At 44.9% G+C, this 20,290-nt stretch overlaps 1 protein-coding gene across 2 annotated transcripts in view; it reads right to left on the bottom strand.

Annotated features, from left to right (window-relative positions):
* The window catches only part of LGALS12 (galectin 12), a 250,297-nt gene that overhangs the window by 204,502 nt on the left and 25,505 nt on the right, over nucleotides 1–20,290 (bottom strand). For both annotated transcript variants that reach the window (XM_040410682.1, XM_040410684.1), the window contains one exon: nucleotides 15,218–15,333. The gene's annotated coding sequence lies outside the window, so the exon portion shown is untranslated. The remainder of the gene's footprint in view (nucleotides 1–15,217; nucleotides 15,334–20,290) is intronic.

Raw genomic sequence — 20,290 nt, 5'->3', positions numbered from 1 at the left:
ACAAATTGTGAATAAAAACTGAATGCAATGATGTGGAGATGGCAAATGTCAATATTTTATTTGTAATAGAACGTAGATGACAGATCAAACGTTTAATCCGAGTAAATGTATAATTTTAAAGGAAAAATACGTTGATTCCAATTTTCACGGTGTCAACAAATCCCCAAAAAGTTGGGACAAGTAGCAATAAGAGGCTGGAAAAAGTAAATTTGAGCATAACGAAGAGCTGGAAGACCAATTAACACTAATTAGGTCAATTGGCAACATAATTGGGTATAAAAAGAGCTTCTCAGAGTGGCAGTGTCTCTCAGAAGCCAAGATGGGTAGAGGATCACCAATTCCCACAATGTTGCGCAGAAAGATAGTGGAGCAATATCAGAAAGGTGTTACCCAGCGAAAAATTGCAAAGACTTTGCATCTATCATCATCAACTGTGCATAACATCATCCGAAGATTCTGAGAATCTGGAACAATCTCTGTGCGTAAGGGTCAAGGCCGTAAAACCATACTGGATGCCCGTGATCTCCGGGCCCTTAAACGACACTGCACCACAAACAGGAATGATACAGTAAAGGAAATCACAGAATGGGCTCAGGAATACTTCCAGAAACCATTGTCAGTGAACACAATCCACCGTGCCATCCGCCGTTGCCAGCTGAAACTCTACAGTGCAAAGAAGAAGCCATTTCTAAGCAAGATCCACAAGCTCAGGTGTTTTCACTGGGCCAGGGATCATTTAAAATGGAGTGTGGCAAAATGGAAGACTGTTCTGTGGTCAGACGAGTCACGATTCGAAGTTCTTTTTGGAAATCTGGGACGCCATGTCATCCGGACCAAAGAGGACAAGGACAACCCAAGTTGTTATCAACGCTCAGTTCAGAAGCCTGCATCTCTGATGGTATGGGGTTGCATGAGTGCGTGTGGCATGGGCAGCTTGCATGTCTGGAAAGGCACCATCAATGCAGAAAAATATATTCAGGTTCTAGAACAACATATGCTCCCATCCAGACGTCATCTCTTTCAGGGAAGACCCTGCATTTTTCAACAAGATAATGCCAGACCACATTCTGCATCAATCACAACATCATGGCTGCGTAGGAGAAGGATCCGGGTACTGAAATGGCCAGTCTGCAGTCCAGATCTTTCACCTATAGAGAACATTTGGCGCATCATAAAGAGGAAGGTGCAACAAAGAAGGCCCAAGACGATTGAACAGTTAGAGGCCTGTATTAGACAAGAATGGGAGAGCATTCCTATTTCTAAACTTGAGAAACTGGTCTCCTCGGTCCCCAGACGTCTTTTGAGTGTTGTAAGAAGAAGGGGAGATGCCACACAGTGGTGAAAATGGCCTTGTCCCAACTTTTTGGGGATTTGTTGACACCATGAAATTCTGATTACACATATTTTTCTCTTAAAATGGTATATTTTCTCAGTTTAAACTTTTGTTCCGTGATTTATGTTCTATTCTGAATAAAATATTAGAAGTTGGCACCTCCACATCATTGCATTCAGTTTTTATTCACGATTTGTATAGTGTCCCAACTTTTTTGGAATCCGGTTTGTATATTAAATCCTTTTTTTTTTTTTTTCACAGATTCCTTGCAACTGGAAATTCGTTTGCATCGCTGCACTTTGAGTTTTTGCTTGGGATCTCAACAATCTCTAGGATTGTCTGCCATACGTGTAAAGTCATATGGCAGCGACTCAGAGATGTGATGATGCCCACCCCCAAGGCGGAAGATTGGCTTCGTATCGCCGAGGGATTTTACCAATCAGCGCAGTTTCCTAACTGCATTGGGACACTGGACTGAAAACACATACGTGTAAAGAAGCCACCTCACTCAGGGTCCCGGTACTTCAATTACAAACAATATTTTTCTGTAGTGCTGATGGCCTTGGTTGACAGTAACTACAGGTTTGTAATTGTGGATATCGGGGCCTACGGAAGCACTTCTGACAGCCGCATCTTTAGTGTTTCCAGAATGGGTGAACGGCTTCGCGAAAAACCAGGTTGCCCTACCAGAGCCAAGAAGACTACCCTGATCTGCAGGTCCGTCGGCTCCATTTGTGATCGTGGTAGACGAAGGATTCGCATTGTCCCACCACCTGATGCAGCCCTTCCCTAGACGCGATCTGGATGACCGAAAGCGCATCTTCAACTATCGATTGACTCGCGCCCGTCGGTATGTGGAGTGCGCTTTCGGAATACTGTCCACTAAGTGGAGAGTATTCATGTCATCCATACAGATGAATCCGAACAATGCCACCCTGGTGATACAGGCTTGTGTACTGCTGCACAACTTCACCAGGATACACGATGCCTCCGCTGATGCAGATATTGGTCAAAATGTGACATCTGTCATTTTTGATCAGAGCCGGACTGGACGACCTGGAACGGCTGGGCTAGCTGTTCGGGAATTCTATGCCGACTTTTTCTGAAGTCCAGAAGGGGCATTACCGTGGCAGTTGGAAGCCATCCGTGGAAGTCGATGATTTCAGCTTGATTCTGGTTACCAAATTATTATACAAATTAAATATTTCTTAGTTTAGTTAGATCCTCTGTTGTTAGTTTAGTTTAGGGACTCGCAAGGGAATGAGGACCCTTGACGTGGGCTTGCGGGCTGAGGTATTTTATAATTTCCAAATTCCACTATCAATTTAAATTTGGATTAAATACCTTCAAATACCTCATTACAAAATGACATCTTAAAAATAATATTAATCATTACTCAATTTATTTAAGACGCAATTGTACCCGCAATATTTTTATTTGTGTTTCTCATCAATATAGAATAATAGTATATTAGTGATATACATTTTTTTTATAAATGTGAATATGTTCTTAAAAAAAAAATAAAGATTAAAAAAAAAAGACTCATTACTGACTCTATAAATAGTCCTTATTGCTTACTTTACTGGATATAATAATATTTTACACACATTATACACTGCTCGTTTCCATGTTAAAAGACCACTCTGTAAACTAGTAGTGGCCAATAATGATGAGCGGCAGGGGTCATATTCGAATTCGCAATATTTCGCGAATATTTTGTAGAATATTCGGCGAAAATTCGCAAATTCGAAAATTCACGATTTTTTTTTACTCAAAAAATCGGAAAGCTAATGATTGTGTAATATGTGAATTTTCGGAATTCGAATTTTCGGATTCGAATTTTTTATTGCGAATTTTTCAACTTACAACTATTAGACAAAGAAGATTATATCACTATATTAGCTAAATTGCTCTATTCGATTTTTTTCGAATATTCTCTATATTGCTATAACTTCGTTTTTTCGAATATTCATAATATTCTAAAACAAGAATATATAGCAATATAGAGAATATTCAAAAAAAACGAATATAGAGCAAAATTCGCAAACACTACTACTCCTAAAGTCAAGTATATTGCAGCCTTCTTATTGGCCCACAAGCTAGAAGCAGTGAGGGATCATGTGTACTGATAAAAAAAAAAAAAATCGGAAAAAAAAATTCACAAAAAATTCAAATATTCGAAATTTCGAATATATATAACTATATTCGAAATTTTCGCGAATTTTCGAAGTACCTATATTCGCGATAAAAATTCGAAATTTGAATATTCGTGATCAACACTAGTGGCCAAGTTTGCACACAATAGTAAAAAACTTTACGTGCTCTGGGGGCCAAGAACATGTGTCTGTACCTAGGCTAGTGCATTTTCAAATATAGTGCAAGTATGGCCATCACTAAAGAATTGCAGGGTGGTATATTACCAGTGAAACGAGCAGTGTATAATGTGATAGAAAAATTATTATAGACTGCAAAGTAAGCAAAAAGTCTTTATTTTATCTACATGGAATGAATAGGCTAATGTACGTGTTACTACCGTTTTGTGCATTGGGAACCGCAATAGCGTTCCCCATTGCACTTGCAACCTACAAGTCGGCTGGCACAGACAAATCTAGACCCGTTCAACTTGAATGGGTTTATAATCTGTCCCTTTAAAAAAACAATAGTGCATGCACAAAATTTTGTGTTGTGTAAAGGCACGGCCAGATACACTACAGACTATAAAATGTATTCATTAAAAAATATGAGACATTATATTTAAACATAAATTAACATTTATTATATTATTAACAAAATCTTAACCCCTTAGGGACACAGCCTTATTTCAATTTAAGGACCAGGCCATTTTTTGCAAATCTGACCAGTGTCACTTTAAGTGGTGATAACTTTAAAACGCTTTGACTTATCCAGGCCATTCTGAGATTGTTTTTTCGTCACATATTGTACTTCATGACACTGGTAAAATGAAGTAAAAAAAATAATTTTTTTTGCATAAAAAAATACCTAATTTACCTAAAATTTTAAAACATTAGCAAATTTCAAAGTTTCAGTTTCTCTACTTCTGTAATACATAGTAATACCACTAAAAATTGTGATGACTTTACATTCCCCATATGTCTACTTCATGTTTGAATTATTTTGGGAATGATATTTTATTTTTTGGGGATGTTACAAGGCTTAGAAGTTTAGAAGCAAATCTTGAAATTTTTCAGAAATTTACAAAAACACAATTTTTAGGGACCACTACAGCTCTGAAGTCACTTTGCGAGGCTTACATAATAGAAACCACCCAAAAATGACCCCATCCTATAAACTACACCCCTCAAGGTATTCAAAACTGATTTTATAAACTTCGTTAACCCTTTAGGTGTTGCACAAGAGTTATTGGCAAATGGGGATGAAATTTGAGAATTTCATTTTTTTGCCTAATTTTCCATTTTAACCCATTTTTTCCACTAACAAAGCAAGGGTTAACAGCCAAACAAGACTGTATCTTTATTGCCCTGACTCTGCTGTTTACAGAAACACCCCATATGTGGCCGTAAACTACTGTACGGCCACACAGCGGGGCGTAGAGTGAAAGGTGCGCCGTATGGTTTTTGGAAGCCAGATTTTGCTGGACTGTTTTTTTGACACCATGTCCCATTTAAAGCCCCCTGATGCACCCCTAGAGTAGAAACTCCATAAAAGTGACCCCATCTAAGAAACTACACCCCTCAAGGTATTCAAAACTGATTTTACAAACTTTGTTAACCCTTTAGGTGTTGCACAAGATTTAATGGAAAATAGAGATACAATTTCAAAATTTTACTTTTTTGGCAGATTTTCCATTTTAATATTTTTTTTCCAGTTACAAAGCAAGGGTTAACAGCCAAACCAAATTCATTATTTATGGCCCTGTTTCTGTAGTTTACAGAAACACCCCATATGTGGTCGTAAACCGCTGTACGGGCACACGGCAGGGCGCAGAAGGAAAAGGAATGCCATACGATTTTTGGAAGGCAGATTTTGCTGGACTGGTTTTTTGACACCATGTCCCATTTGAAGCCCCCCTGATGCACCCCTAGAGTAGAAACTCCAAAAAAATGACCCCATTTTAGAAAGTACGGAATAGGGTGGCAGTATTGTTGGTACTAGTTTAGGGTACATATGATTTTTGGTTGCTCTATATTACACTTTTTGTGCGGCAAGGTAACAAGAAATAGCTTTTTTGGCCCGTTTTTTTTTTTGTTATTTACAACATTCATCTGACAGGTTAGATCATGTGGTAATTTTATAGAGCAGGTTGTCACGGACGCGGCGATACCTAATATGTATACAATTTCTTTTATTTATGTAAGTTTTATACAATAACTTCATTTTTAAAACCCCAAAATTTTTTTGTGTCTCCATAGTCTAAGAGCCATAGTTTTTTCTGTTTTTGGGAGATTATCTTGAGTAGGGTCTCATTTTTTGCGGGATGAGATGACGGTTTTATTGGCACTATTTTGGGGTGCATATGACTTTTTAATCGCTTGCTATTACTCTTTTTGTGACGTAAGATGGCAAAAAATGGCTTTTTTTACACCGTTTTTTATTTTTTATTTTTACGGTGGTCACCTGAGGGGTTAGGTCATGTGATATTTTTATAGAGCCGGTTGATACGGACGCGGCGATACCTAATATGTATACTTTATTTTTATTTATGTAAGTTTTACACAATGATTTCATTTTTGAAACAAAAAAAAATCATGTTTTAGTGTTTCCATAGTCTAAGAGCCATAGTTTTTTCAGTTTTTGGGCGATTATCTTGAGTAGGGTCTCATTTTTTGCGGGATGAGATGATGGTTTGATTGGTACTATTTTGGCATACATGCGACTTTTTTGATCACTTTTATTACCTTTTTTGGGAAGTAAGGTGGGCAAAATTTCAATTTTCTCATAGTTTTTATTTTTTATGGCGTTCACCATGCAGGGAAAGTAACATGACCGTTTTATAGATCAGGTCGTTACGGATGCGGCGATACCTAATATGTGTAGTGTATTTTTTTTTATTTTTTTTTATTCAGTGATAAATGTTTTTTTTTTATCTTAACTTTTTTCACTTTTTATTTACATTTTTTTGACCCAGACCCACTTGGTTCTTGAAGATCCAGTGGGTCTGATGTCTGTATAATACAGTACAGAACCCTATATAGGGTTCTGTACTGTATTTTACTTACACTGAACAGATCTATGCTTTTAGCATAGATCTGTTCAGCACCATGGACAGCAGGACGCCTGAGCAGGAGTCCTGTTGCCATGGGAACCTTCCCCGTCTGCCACAACTTCGCAGACGGGGAAGGGTGAGTACGGGCTTCGGGGGGCTCTCTCTCTCTCCATCGGGGGGCTGCAAAGGCACAGCAGCCCCCCGATGGGAGAGGGAGGGAGCCCCTTGACCCTGACAGTTAACCTTTTCCATACTCCCTTGGGAAGAAGCTTCAGATGTATAATATCTTTGAGCAGGGGGATTCTGGGAAACTGTAGGTCCAAATGGCCTCCAATTTAACATTGCATCACGAGCTAACTCTAAATTGTGGATCGTATTTAAAGGTTCTTGTGGACCTGCAAATAGGTCCATGACAAGTGCCAAAGCAGAAATACATCTAGCTTTTCGTTCTTCTGGTATTTTTATAGACAATGTGGACGGAGCAGCTATCCGGCGGCATGGCAAAATAGCAGCTGAAAGGATCCGACAGAGTGAACAGCATGTCTGATCCGTCCTGCCGCTAGTGTGAAAATAGCTTAAAAATGCTATTATTTTCCATTATAACCATGTTATAGGGTAAAATAATACAGATTGGGTCCCCATCCGGATTGTCTACTAGCAACCATGTGTGAAAATCACAACGCATCCACACTTGCTTGCGGATGCTTGCGATTTTCACTCAGAACCTTTCATTTCTATGGGGCCTGCGTTGTGTCAAAAACACACAATATAGAGCTTGCTGTGATTTTCACGCAACGCACAAGTGATGCTTGAAAATCACCGCTCATCTGCACAGCACCATATAAATCAACGGGTCCGGATTCTGTGCGGGTGCAAGCATTCATCTTATGCCTTGCACCCGTGTGGAAAACTTACCCGTGTTAAAGAGGCCTTTAAATCTAACTCTAATCATCAAAATGAAATTTAAATAGAATATTTTAAAAAACTTACTTACGGTCTGGTTTCCATTATTGGGCGTAAAAATTGAAGATGGACGGTATACAGTACAGATATAGTTTTCTGTTTCATATTCATTTCTCTTTTAAATTGATCTCGACAGGAATACCATCTACTCTTGAATCGATCCGAGAAACTAGGAATAAAAATAAATTTTTTATTAAACAAACATATATTTAAATTTATTCAGAAATTTATGATTTTAACATATATGAGAATATCAAACTATCAAAACACTATTTTACTCCATTTACTGTATTTGCTGTAAGGCAGGCATGCTCTACCTGCGGCCCTCCAGCTGTTGCAAAACTACAACTCCCAGCATTCCTGGACAGGTGGGAGTTGTAGTTTTACAACAGCTGGAGGGCCACAGCTTGAGCATCCCTGCTATAAGGGGTTAAAATGTTTGCAAAGCATAAAAAAAAGTATGCATATGCAGTTGGATATTGATGCCTTGCTATGCACAAGTTTGCAAAGTACATTTATAAGGCTACTTTCACACTTGCGTTGTTCTTTTCCGGCATAGAGTTCCGTCACAGGGGCTCTATACCGGAAAAGAACTGATCAGTTTTATCCCCATGCATTCTGAATGGAGAGTAATCTGTTCAGGATGCATCAGGATGTCTTCAGTTCAGTCGTTTTGACTGATCAGGCAAAAGACAAAACCGCAGCATGCTACGGTTTTCTCTCCGGCGAAAAAAACTGAAGACTTGCCTGAATGCCGGATCCGGCATTTTTTCCCATAGGAATCTATTAGCGCCGGATCCGGCATTCAGAATACCGGAATGCCGGATCCGTCCTTCCGGCCTGCGCATGTGCAGACCGATAAAAATGTGAAAAAATGTACAAGACGGATCCGTCTGTCCGCATGACAAGCGGAGAGACGGATCCGTCCTTGTAATGCATTTGTGAGACGGATCCGCAATCTCCTCCCATGACCTTTCTTTCAAAATTCGGTCGTGGTAGGAGTCCAACCTTGTATCCCATAAGTTGGGACGTTCTTCTATCAGGGTGATCAGCTTTTCAACATCGAAAAGAGGCATCTTGAAAACTTGGCAACTCTGCTCTTGAGAAGACAGGATCCAGCTCTGCCAGGGCCTTGCTCTTTGGTTTCTGAGGGCAGGACTAAATTTCCAGGAACGTAATGTGCAAAATGCGGATGACATACGGAATGACATACGCATGTCATCCGCATTTTGCAGATCCATTGACTTTCTATTGTACCAGGAACCGCAATTTGCGGATAATAATAGGACAAGCTGTCACGAGGGTGTCAAGAACCACGCCTGACTTCGTTATACCCGGGGTCAGGAAGTCGCAGCGGTTGGCTGCGCGCTCTATGTAAGATAGGGCTGTTTCCTTATGGTAGCTTTCTGGGTTTGCTTTGCAAACCCTTTTGGCTCACTCTCCTCAGCTGTTCCTTGTCCAGCACTCCCAACCTCCTTATATTCCCCTCTCACACTTCTCTGGTTGCCAGATATAGAGCTTCCTGCCTGGACATCTATTCTGACCCTCTGGAGCTGTGTTGCTGCGTTCTCTGGTTGTTGGTCCAGAACGCTACCCTCCGGATCCCTGTTGGACCTTTGTGGTCTGCTGTGGTCGCCTACCTGGGTGTATGTGTTTGTCTGTATTGTCTGTCCTCTCCCTGGTGTTTCCCTCTTAGTGTCAGTGGTGCGGACTAGGGATCCCACCAGCCCGTTCACTATCTAGGGCTCAATTTAGGGAAAGCCAGGGTTTAGGCACGTGATCGCCGCACGGGTGAGGAACCCGTCTAGGGACGTCAGGACAGTCAGGTGCTAGCCGCAAGGTGAGTCAGGGGTCACCACCTTTCCCTCTCCCTTGGGCAGGGCTTTCCCTTTTCCATCCCTGTGCGTGACGCCGGTCATTACATTATATCTGGCCCTTATTTTGTGTATGTAAAAAAAATTAAAAAAATTGTTTTTACCTACTTAGAATCCAGTATGGATCCAATTACTGCTTTGTCAAAGCAACTTCAAGGCCTGTCTTTGGAGGTGGCAGGACTGAAGGCGTCGGTCCTCCAGCAACAGCAGCAATTACAACTGACCGCAAGCCCAGCGGTTGCTACTGGTAACCAGGTTGTTGCGGAACCCAAGGTCCCTCTCCCTGACAGATTTTCTGGGGGAAGGGACAAGTTTTTGATATTCCGTGAGGCCTGTAAATTATATTTTAAACTGCGCCCTTACTCCTCTGGTAATGAAGAACAGCGGGTGGGGGTTGTTATTTCCCTGCTGCAGGGGGGTCCGCAGTCCTGGGCGTTCTCTTTACCTACTGATTCCCAGGCTCTTCGGTCAGTGGATGAGTTTTTCGGGGCCTTGGGTCTCATATATGACGACCGTGACCAAGTCGCACTGGCTGAATCAAGATTATGGAGACTCCTACAAGAGAGTGGCCGGTAGAGGAGTATTGCTCTGACTTCCGTAGGTGGGCTACGGATACCCAATGGAACGACCCGGCTCTCAGGAGTCAGTTCTGCTCTGGGTTATCCGAAAGGGTTAAGGATGCACTTGCATTATATGAGACCCCCTTTTCCCTTCATGCGGGTATGTCCCTTTCTATCCGAATAGATAGACGCCTTAGGGACAGGTTGAAAAAACCGGAGCCATTGGTAACCCCTCCCAAGCAGCAGTTAGTCTGTACGGACTTAGACGAGCCTATGCAGCTAGGAGGAACTACTCGTCAGGTCCGTCCTCCTGAGGCTCGCCGTAGGCGTGGGGTTTGTTTTTTTTGTGGGGAGAGGGGTCATTTCATTAATGTCTGTCCTTCTTTCCTCAGAAACAAAAGACTGTCGGAAAACTACTAACCCCAGGCTGTGTGGAGGATGTCAGCCGGGGGGTATACGTTTCCTCCATACGTACATCGCAATTTGTGTTACCAGCGGTTATTGTTTTTGGTGATAAGACGGAGACTATTTCTTTCTTTCTAGACAGTGGAGCAGGGGTAAATTTGATAGATGCCCATTTTGCCCGCACTATGGGTTTGTCTCTCTGTACGCTACAGAGACCTATTCCCATATTCACCATTGATTCTGCTCCTCTGTCTCAGAGAAACCTCACCCACATTGTTCATAATTTACACCTTCGGGTAGGGGACCACCATAACGAGATGCTTTCATGTTATGTTCTGGAGGGGCTTCCCACTCCGGTAGTGCTGGGTCTTCCCTGGTTGGTAGCGCACAATCCAGTGGTGGATTGGCAGGCCAGGGAGATATTGGAGTGGAGTGAGCAGTGCAGAGAAAATTGCTTAAATAGCAATTGCTTAGTCACCTCCATAACTACCCTACCTACATTTATTTCGGATTTTGAGGACGTTTTTTCTGAAAAGGGTTGTCAGAAGTTACCACCTCATCGTCCTTATGATTGCCCGGTTAACCTTATTCCCGGCGCAAAATTACCCAAGACCAGGTTATATAATCTTTCAGGTCCAGAGAGACAAGCCATGAAAGATTATATCTCCGAGAGCTTGGCTAAGGGACACATCAGACCCTCTTCTTCACCTGTGGCTGCAGGGTTTTTCTTCGTTAAAAAGAAAGATGGGGGCCTGCGTCCTTGCCTAGATTTTCGCGAATTAAATCGGATAACCATCCGAGACCCATACCCTCTTCCTCTCATTCCTGACCTGTTTAACCAGATTGCGGGTGCTAGGTGGTTCTCCAAACTTGATCTTAGGGGGGCCTACAATCTGATTCGTATTAAGGAGGGGGATGAGTGGAAGACAGCTTTTAACACCCCTGAGGGGCATTATGAAAATCTAGTTATGCCTTTCGGTCTGACCAATGCTCCTGCCGTCTTTCAACATTTCGTTAATTACATTTTTAGTCATCTAATCGGCAGGTTTGTGGTAATATACCTAGATGATATTTTAATTTATTCGTCTGATCAGAGAACACATGAGGTGCATGTCAGACAGGTACTGCAGGTGCTACGGACGAATAAATTATATGCTAAAATTGAAAAATGTGTCTTCGCCGTTCAGGAGATACAATTCCTAGGTTATTTCTTATCTGCTTCAGGTTTCCGTATAGATCCTAGGAAGGTCCAGGCAATTTTAGATTGGGATCTTCCTGAGAACCTCAAAGCACTGCAACGGTTCTTGGGCTTCGCAAATTTCTATAGGAAATTCATTAAAAATTATTCACTTATTGTAAAACCCCTTACTGACATGACTAAGAAGGGGACTGATTTTTCTAAATGGTCTGACGCCGCTAAAGTTGCTTTTTCCTCTCTAAAAGAGAGGTTTACCTCAGCACCTGTATTAGTCCAACCTGATGTCTCTCAGCCTTTTATTGTTGAAGTCGATGCGTCAGAGGTGGGAGTGGGGGCGGTGCTGTCTCAGGGTCCGTCTCCTGGCAAATGGCGTCCTTGTGCTTTCTTTTCTAAAAAACTATCTGCAGCAGAAAAGAACTACGATATTGGCAATAGGGAACTATTAGCTATTAAACTAGCGTTTGAAGAATGGCGTCACTTTTTAGAGAGGGCAGTCCACCCTGTCACTGTGATTACGGACCACAAAAATCTTCTGTACCTCGAATCAGCTAAGCGTCTCACCCCTAGACAAGCTAGGTGGTCGCTATTTTTTACCAGGTTTAACTTTGTGATTACCTATTGTCCTGGGGCAAAGAATACCAAGGCTGATGCACTATATCGTTGTTTCCCTGGAGGGGGTAATGTGAGTGATCCGGTGCCCATTCTTCAAAGAGGAGTGGTTGTTTCTGCGGTACACTCTGTTCTGGAGGGGAAGGTGTTAGAGGCCCAAGGGGACACCCCGGTCTCTTGCCCCTCAGAGAAATTGTTTGTACCGTTGAACCTGCGTTTCGAATTATTAAAGGAACATCATAATTCGGCACTTGCTGGGCACCCGGGTAGTAAAGCAACCTTGGAGCTATTGTCTCGTTGTTTCTGGTGGCCAAGGTTGCGTCAGGATGTATTGGATTTTGTGTCTTCTTGTTCTACCTGTGCGCGCGCAAAAGTTTCACATACACGTCCTGCAGGGTCTCTATTACCACTCGTCATTCCCAATAGACCATGGACACATCTGTCAATGGATTTTATCACTGACTTACCTTTGTCTGCGGGTAAAACAGTTATTTTGGTAGTAGTGGACAGGTTTAGCAAAATGGTACACTTCATTGCGTTACCCGCACTACCTAATGCTAAGACTCTTGCTCAGGTATTCGTCAGTGAAATCGTAAAGCTTCACGGGGTCCCCTCCGATGTTGTTTCGGATCGGGGTACCCAGTTTATTTCTAAATTTTGGAAAGCTTTTTGTTCCCGTTTGGGGGTACACTTGTCCTTTTCCTCAGCTTTCCATCCTCAGTCGAATGGACAGACTGAGGAACGGTTTTCGTCATCTCTTTCATCGGTATGGCAGAAGGTGCAAGCTAACTTGAAAAATATGGGAGGTAAATACAAATGCATGGCTGATAAGAGATGGTCGCCAGGTCCGGACCTAGGAGTGAATGACTACGTGTGGTTGTCTACTAGGAATATTAAATTGAAGGTTCCCTCTTGGAAACTGGGTCCTAGGTTTATTGGTCCTTACAAAATTGTAGCCATCGTCAACCCCGTGGCTTTTCGCCTGGAGTTACCTCAGACTTTTAAAATCCATAATGTCTTTCATAAGTCGTTACTCAAGAAATATGTTCCACCTCTAGAACCGTCACCACTGCCACCCCCTCCTGTTGTTGTGAATGGTAATCTAGAATTTCAGATATCCAAAATTGTTAATTCTCGTCAGGTCCGCCGCTCTCTTCAATATCTGGTGCATTGGAGAGGTTACGGTCCCGAGGAGAGAATGTGGGTTCTTGCGTCTGAGGTAAACGCCGACAGGCTAGTTCGGGTTTTTCATGCCTCTCATCCTGAGAGACCTGGTCCTGAGTGTCCGGAGGCCCCTCGTAGAGAGGGGGGTACTGTCACGAGGGTGTCAAGAACCACACCGGACTCCGTTATACCCGGGGTCAGGAAGTCGCACCGGTTGGCTGCGCGCTCTATGTAAGATAGGGCTGTTTTCTTATGGTAGCTTTCTGGGTTTGCTTTGCAAACCCTTTTGGCTCACTCAGGGATCCGTAGCTCCTTCTCCTCAGCTGTTCCTTGTCCAGCACTCCCAACCTCCTTATATTCCTCTCTCACACTTCTCTGGTTGCCAGATATAGAGCTTCCTGCCTGGACATCTATTCTGACCCTCTGGAGCTGTGTTGCTGCGTTCTCTGGTTGTTGGTCCAGAACGCTACCCTCCGGATCCCTGTTGGACCTTTGTGGTCTGCTGTGGTCGCCCACCTGGGTGTATGTGTTTGTCTGTATTGTCTGTCCTCTCCCTGGTGTTTCCCTCTTAGTGACAGTGGTGCGGACTAGCGATCCCACCGGCCCGTTCACTATCTAGGGCTCATTTTAGGGAAAGCCAGGGTTTAGGCACGTGATCGCCACACGGGTGAGGATCCCGTCTAGGGACGTCAGGACAGTCAGTTGCCAGCCGCATGGTGAGTCAGGGGTCACCACCTTTCCCTCTCCCTTGGGCAGGGCTTTCCCTTTTCCCTTCCTGTGCGTGACGCCGGTCATTACACAAGCTTTATATTTTTTCGGACTTGCGGAACGGAACCACGGAAGAGGACAGCACACATTGTGCTGTCCGCATCTTTTCGGGACCCATTGAAAATGAATGGGTCCGCAACTGGTCCACACCCGTTCCGCAAAAATCGGAACGGAAAGAAACAACGGACGTGTGAATGGACCCTAACTATGAATGGTGCAGCACTTGAACAAGATGCACGCAGCAATATATTAGGCCGCCCTTTAATACTTCGTCTGACCCACAGACAAATTAACTGCAAATGATGCAGCAGTTGAGCAAGATAAATGCGGCAATATATTATATTTATTTATTTTATGCACTTATATAGTGCTGCTTTACAGACATTAGCATCAAGCTGTCCCCAAAGGGGCTCACAATTATATATATTATATACTGTTTTAGATTAGATTGCCCTTTACTACTGAGGCACAGTAAGGCTAGTTTCACACTAGCGGCAGGGGACTCCGGCAGGCTGTTCTGGCGGGTGAACAGCCTGTCGGATCCATCCTGCCGCTAGTTCACATGTGCCCCTGGACTGCCGCTCCGTTCCCACTGACTATAATGGGGGAGGGGCACAGTTCCGGCGGCAGCACGGCAGCTCACGCCGAGGGCAGGCTGTTCAACCAATGACTATAATGGGGGCGGGGGCGGAGTTCCTGTGGCAGCACGGCAGCTCACGCCGAGGGCAGGCTGTTCACCCGCCGGAACAGTCTGCCGGATTCCCCTGCCGCTAGTGTGAAAGTACCCTAAGTCTATGTATAAAATGACAGATTAACTACGAATGTCCCTGCACTCTCCCTATCCAATATTCTTCTACTAATAACTTTATGCAACACTGTCCCTAGCGCAAAAGCGCTTGTCACGTCTCTCCCTATGCTCAGCTTACAGTGACATTGCGGAGACTGCATGGGATGAGGCTTTTATAGGACTGTGACATCACAGGGGATGGCTATCTGTAGATTGGCTAGCTGCACAAAATTATGGGTGATCTCGTGTTCCCAAGCTTCTTACACAAAGCGCGAGGAGATTTAGATTTGTGGAGAATCTAATTTTTTCTAAACTTCAGATCAAATTCCACTTCTGATGCTTTGATTTGCTTAACATTACTGATGACATACCTGGTGTCTTTATGAGCATTGAGTGTATCCACCTGCAACCTGCATACCTTACAACTGCTGTCAGTAAATTGATGGTTTATCCCTTCCGTTTGATTTACTACACGTCCCAGCATAACCTAGTAAAGAATAAAACACTTTGGAGCAGAACAGCAAGGCTGGGGTTAATCACAGGGGCAGGCTATGCAGGAGGGCAGACTGAAAGATTCCTCAGCAGATTGACAGCACTGGGGATAAAATTTAGGTTGCTGTATTCTGTCTGCAGATGACACACACTCCTTCTTTCTGCTGACACAGGAGCAAGTAGAGAAAGGTCAGAGGGGATGGGTAGAAGCTAAAGGAACCTGACAGGAGGGAAGAGGTGAGAAGATTGTAGGGGCTGGGTGACGCACTGATGCAGCAGATGAGGAGGTCAACTACATACAGTACAGACCAAAAGTTTGGACACACCTTCTCATTCAAAGAGTTTTCTTTATTTTCATGGCTATGAAAATTGTAGATTCACACTGAAGGCATCAAAACTATGAATTAACACATGTGGAATTATATTCATAACAAACAAGTGTGAAACAACTGAAAATATGTCATATTCTAGGTTCTTCAAAGTAGCCACCTTTTGCATTGATTACTGCTTTGCACACTCTTGGCATTCTCTTGATGAGCTTCAAGAGGTAGTCTCCTGAAATGGTTTTCACTTCACAGGTGTGCCCTGTCAGGTTTAATAAGTGGGATTTCTTGCCTTATAAATGGGGTTGGGACCATCAGTTGCGTTGAGGAGAAGTCAGGTGGATACACAGCTGATAGTCCTATTGAATAGACTGTTAGAATTTGTATTATGGCAAGAAAAAAGCAGCTAAGTAAAGAAAAACGAGTGGCCATCATTATTTTAAGAAATGAAGGTTAGTCAGTCAGCCGAAAAATTGGGAAAACTTTGAAAGTAAGGGCTATTTGACAATGAAGGAGAGTGATGGGGTGCTGCGCCACATGACCTGGCCTCCACAGTCACCGAACCTGAACCCAATAGAGATGGTTTGGGGTGAGCTGGACCGCAGAGTGAAGGCAAAAGGGCCAACAAGTGCTAAGCATCTCTGGGAACTCCTTCAAGACTGTTGGAAGACCATTTCAGGGGACTACCTCTTGAAGCTCATCAAGAGAATGCCAAGAGTGTGCAAAGCAGTAATCAAAGCAAAAGGTGGCTACTTTGAAGAACCTAGAATATGACATATTTTCAGTTGTTTCACACTTGTTTGTTATGTATATAATTCCACATGTGTTAATTCATAGTTTTGATGCCTTCATAGTCATGAAAATAAAGAAAACTCTTTGAATGAGAAGGTGTGTCCAAACTTTTGGTCTGTACTGTAAGTATTATGTATAGAGTTGCGCGGACACCTGGTTGTTCGGGTTCGGCAGGTTCGGCAGAACTTGAAAAAAAAGTTTGGGTTCGGGACCCGAACTTGACCCCGAACCCGAACCCCATTGAAGTCAATGGGGACCCGAACTTTTGGCCACTAAAATGGCTCTAAAATAGCCCTGGAAACAGCTAGAGGGCTGGAAAAGGCAGCAAAATGTGCTTAAGAGCATGGCAAATGCTCTGCAAACAAATGTGGATAGGGAAATGAATGAAAAAAACATAAAAGACCTTAAAAAAATAAAAATTAGGAATAATGTAGGAGGAAGAGGTTGAGAAGGTGGTGAATGGGTGGATGTGGCCGTGTAGGCTCACGTGGCGGTCTAGGTGGAAGCGGTGGCGAAGGAGGAATAGGTAGCCAACACAGATGTGTGTTATTTTGCTTTTTTACATAGGGGTATCCCCCAAAATATTGGGACATATAAAAAAAAAAGGAATAAGTGCACTTGAGTACAAGGATAGATGGCTGAGGCTGTTAGAACTGTCTATTCTGCACAAGGTACAGACAAGTCTTGTGGGATCCAAGCCTGGTTCATTTTAATGAACTTGAGCTTGTCCGCGTTGGCTGTGGACAGGCGGCTGCATCTGTCTGTAATGACGCCTCCTGCCGTGCTAAATACATGTTCAGGAGTACACTGGCTGCAGGGCAGGCCAGCACCTCCAAGGCATACAGGGCAAGCTCTGGCCATGTGGACAATTTGGAGACCCAGAAGTTGAATAAGGAAGAACCATCAGTCAGTACATGTAGTCGTGTGCACAGGTACTGTTCCACCATGTTGTTCAAATGCTGCCTCCTGCTAACACGCTCCATATCAGCAGTTGGGGGCGGTTGTTGAGGCGAGGTGACAAAGCTTTTCCACATGTCGGCCATGCTAACCCTGCCTTCTGAGGTGCTGGCGCTGACACAGCTGCGTTGGCGACCTCTTCCTCTTCCCCTGCCTTCGCCTTGTGCTTTCACTTGTCCCCCGGCGTCAGTCGGGAATGCTCTCAGGAGCACGTCTACCAGCGTGCGCCTGTAGTCGCGCATCTTCCGATCACGCTCCAGTGAGGGAATTAAAGACGGCACATTGTCTTTTAACGGGGATCCAGCAGGGTGGCCACCCAGTAGTCAGCACACGTTAAAATGTGGGCAACTCTGCTGTCGTTGCCCAGGCACTGCAGCATGTAGTCGCTCATGTGTGCCAGGCTGCCCAGAGGTAAGGACAAGATGTCCACTGTGGGAGGCGTATCGTCTGCGTCCTCCGTATCCCACCAGTCATGCACCAGTGATGGGCCCGAGCTGCGTTGGATGCCACCCCGCTGTGAACATGCTTCATCCCCATCCTCCTTCTCCTCCTCCAGTAGTGGGCCCTGGCTGGCCAAATTTGTACCTGGCCTCTGCTGTTGCAAAAATCCTCTTTCTGAGCCACTTCTAAAAGACTGGCCTGAAATGAAAGTGTTAGAGATGACCCCTCTTCCTCCTTCTCGTCCTGGGCCACATCCTCTACAATCATCGCACTAAATGTTTTCTCAGTGAGACATAGAAGTGGTATTGTAACGCTGATAACGGCGTCATCGCCACTGGCCATGTTGGTGGAGTACTCGAAACAGCGCAACAGGGCACACAGGTCTTGCATGGAGGCCCAGTCATTGATGGTGAAGTGGTGCTGTTCCGCAGTGCGACTCACCCGTGCGTGCTGCAGCTGAAACTCCACTATGGCCTGCTGCTGCTCGCACAGTCTCTCCAGCATGTGCAAGGTGGAGTTCCAACTGGTGGGTACGTCGCATATGAGGCGGTGAGCGGGAAGGCCGAAGTTACGCTGTACAGCAGACAGCCGAGCGGCGGCAGGATGCAGCAGCTCTGACATGTCAGGGTAGTTGTGAATGAATTTCTGCACCACCAAATTCAGCACATGCGCCAGGCAAGGGATGTGCGTCAAACCGGCTAGTCCCAGAGCTGCAACGAGATTTCGCCCATTATCGCACACCACCAGGCCGGGCTTGAGGCTCACTGGCAGCAACCACTCGTCGGTCTGTTGTTCTATACCCCGCCGCAACTCCTGCGCGGTGTGGGGCCTGTCCCCCAAACACATCAGTTTCAGAACGGCCTGCTGACGTTTACCCCTGGCTGTGCTGAAGTTGGTGGTGAAGGTCTGTCGCTGACCAGATGAGGAGGTGGTAGAAGAGAAGGAGGAAGCCGAGTAGGGAGAGGAGGCAACAGGAGGCAAAGAATGATGCCCTGCGATCCTTGGCGGCGGAAGGACGTGCGCCAAACAGCTCTCCGCCTGGGGTCCAGCCGCCACTACACTTACCCAGTGTGCAGTTAGGGAGATATAGCGTCCCTGGCCGTGCTTACTGGTCCACGTATCTGTGGTTAGGTGGACCTTGCCACAGATGGCGTTGCGCAGTGCACACTGGATTTTATCCGATACTTGGTTGTGCAGGGAGGGCACGGCTCTCCTGGAGAAGTAGTGGCGGCTGGGAACGACGTACTGTGGGACAGCAAGTGACATGAGCTGTTTGAAGCTGTCCGTCTCCACCAGCCTGAATGACAGCATTTCAAAGGCCAGTAGTTTAGAAATGCTGGCATTCAGGGCCAGGGATCGAGGGTGGCTAGGTGGGAATTTACGCTTTCTCTCAAAGGTTTGTGAGATGGAGAACTGAACGCTTCCGTGTGACATGGTGGACATGCTTGGTGACGGAGGTGGTGTTGTTGGTGCACATCCTCTGTTTGCTGGGCGGCAGGTGCCAACATTCCTCCAGAGGCGGAGGAAGAGGCCGAGGCAGGAGCAGAAGAGGGAGCAGGAGAGGCCTGAGCCCTTTCTTGGTTTTGAAGGTGCTTACTCCACTGCAGTCCGTGTCTCGCATGTAGATGCCTGGTCATGCAGGTTGTGCTAAGGTTCAGAACGTTAATGCCTTGCTTCAGGCTCTGATGGCACAGCTTGCAAACCACTCGGGTCTTGTCGTCAGCACATTGTGTGAAGAAGTGCCATGCCAGGGAACTCCTTAAAGCTGCCTTTGGTGTACTCGGTCCCTGGTGACGGTGGCCAGTAGCAGGCGAACTGTTTTGGCAATGACTGTTCTGCTTTTGCTCCCTGCTCTCTCTTTTCCTACGCTGTTGGCTCGTTCTCACCACTCCCTCTTCCACCGAACTCTGAAAGTCAGTGGTACGACCTTCATTCCATGTGGGGTATAGGACCTCATCGTCCCATGCATCGTCTTCCACCCAGTCTTCCTTCCTGACCTCCTTTTCGGTCTGCACACTGCAGAAAGACGCAGCAGTTGGCACCTGTGTTTCATCATCATCAGAGACTTGCTGAGGTGGTATTCCCATGTCCTCATCAGTAAACATAAGTGGTTGTGCGTCAGTGCATTCTATGTCTTCCACCCCTGGGGAAGGGCTAGGTGGATGCCCTTGGGAAACCCTGCCAGCAGAGTCTTCAAACAGCATAAGAGACTGCTGCATGACTTGAGGCTCAGACAGGTTCCCCGATATGCACGGGGGTGATGTGACAGACTGATGGGCATGGGTTTCAGGCGCCACCTGTGTGCTTTCTGCAGAAGACTGGGTGGGAGATAATGTGAACGTGCTGGATCCACTGTCGGCCACCCAATTGGCTAGCGCCTGTACTTGCTCAGGCCTTACCATCCTTAGAACGGCATTAGGCCCGACCAAATATCGCTGT

The sequence above is a fragment of the Bufo bufo genome, chromosome 10 (genome assembly GCF_905171765.1).
Source record: "Bufo bufo chromosome 10, aBufBuf1.1, whole genome shotgun sequence".
NCBI lineage: Eukaryota > Metazoa > Chordata > Amphibia > Anura > Bufonidae > Bufo > Bufo bufo.
Note: the sequence above shows the minus strand (reverse complement) of the source record. Positions and strands in the feature narration are given on the sequence as shown.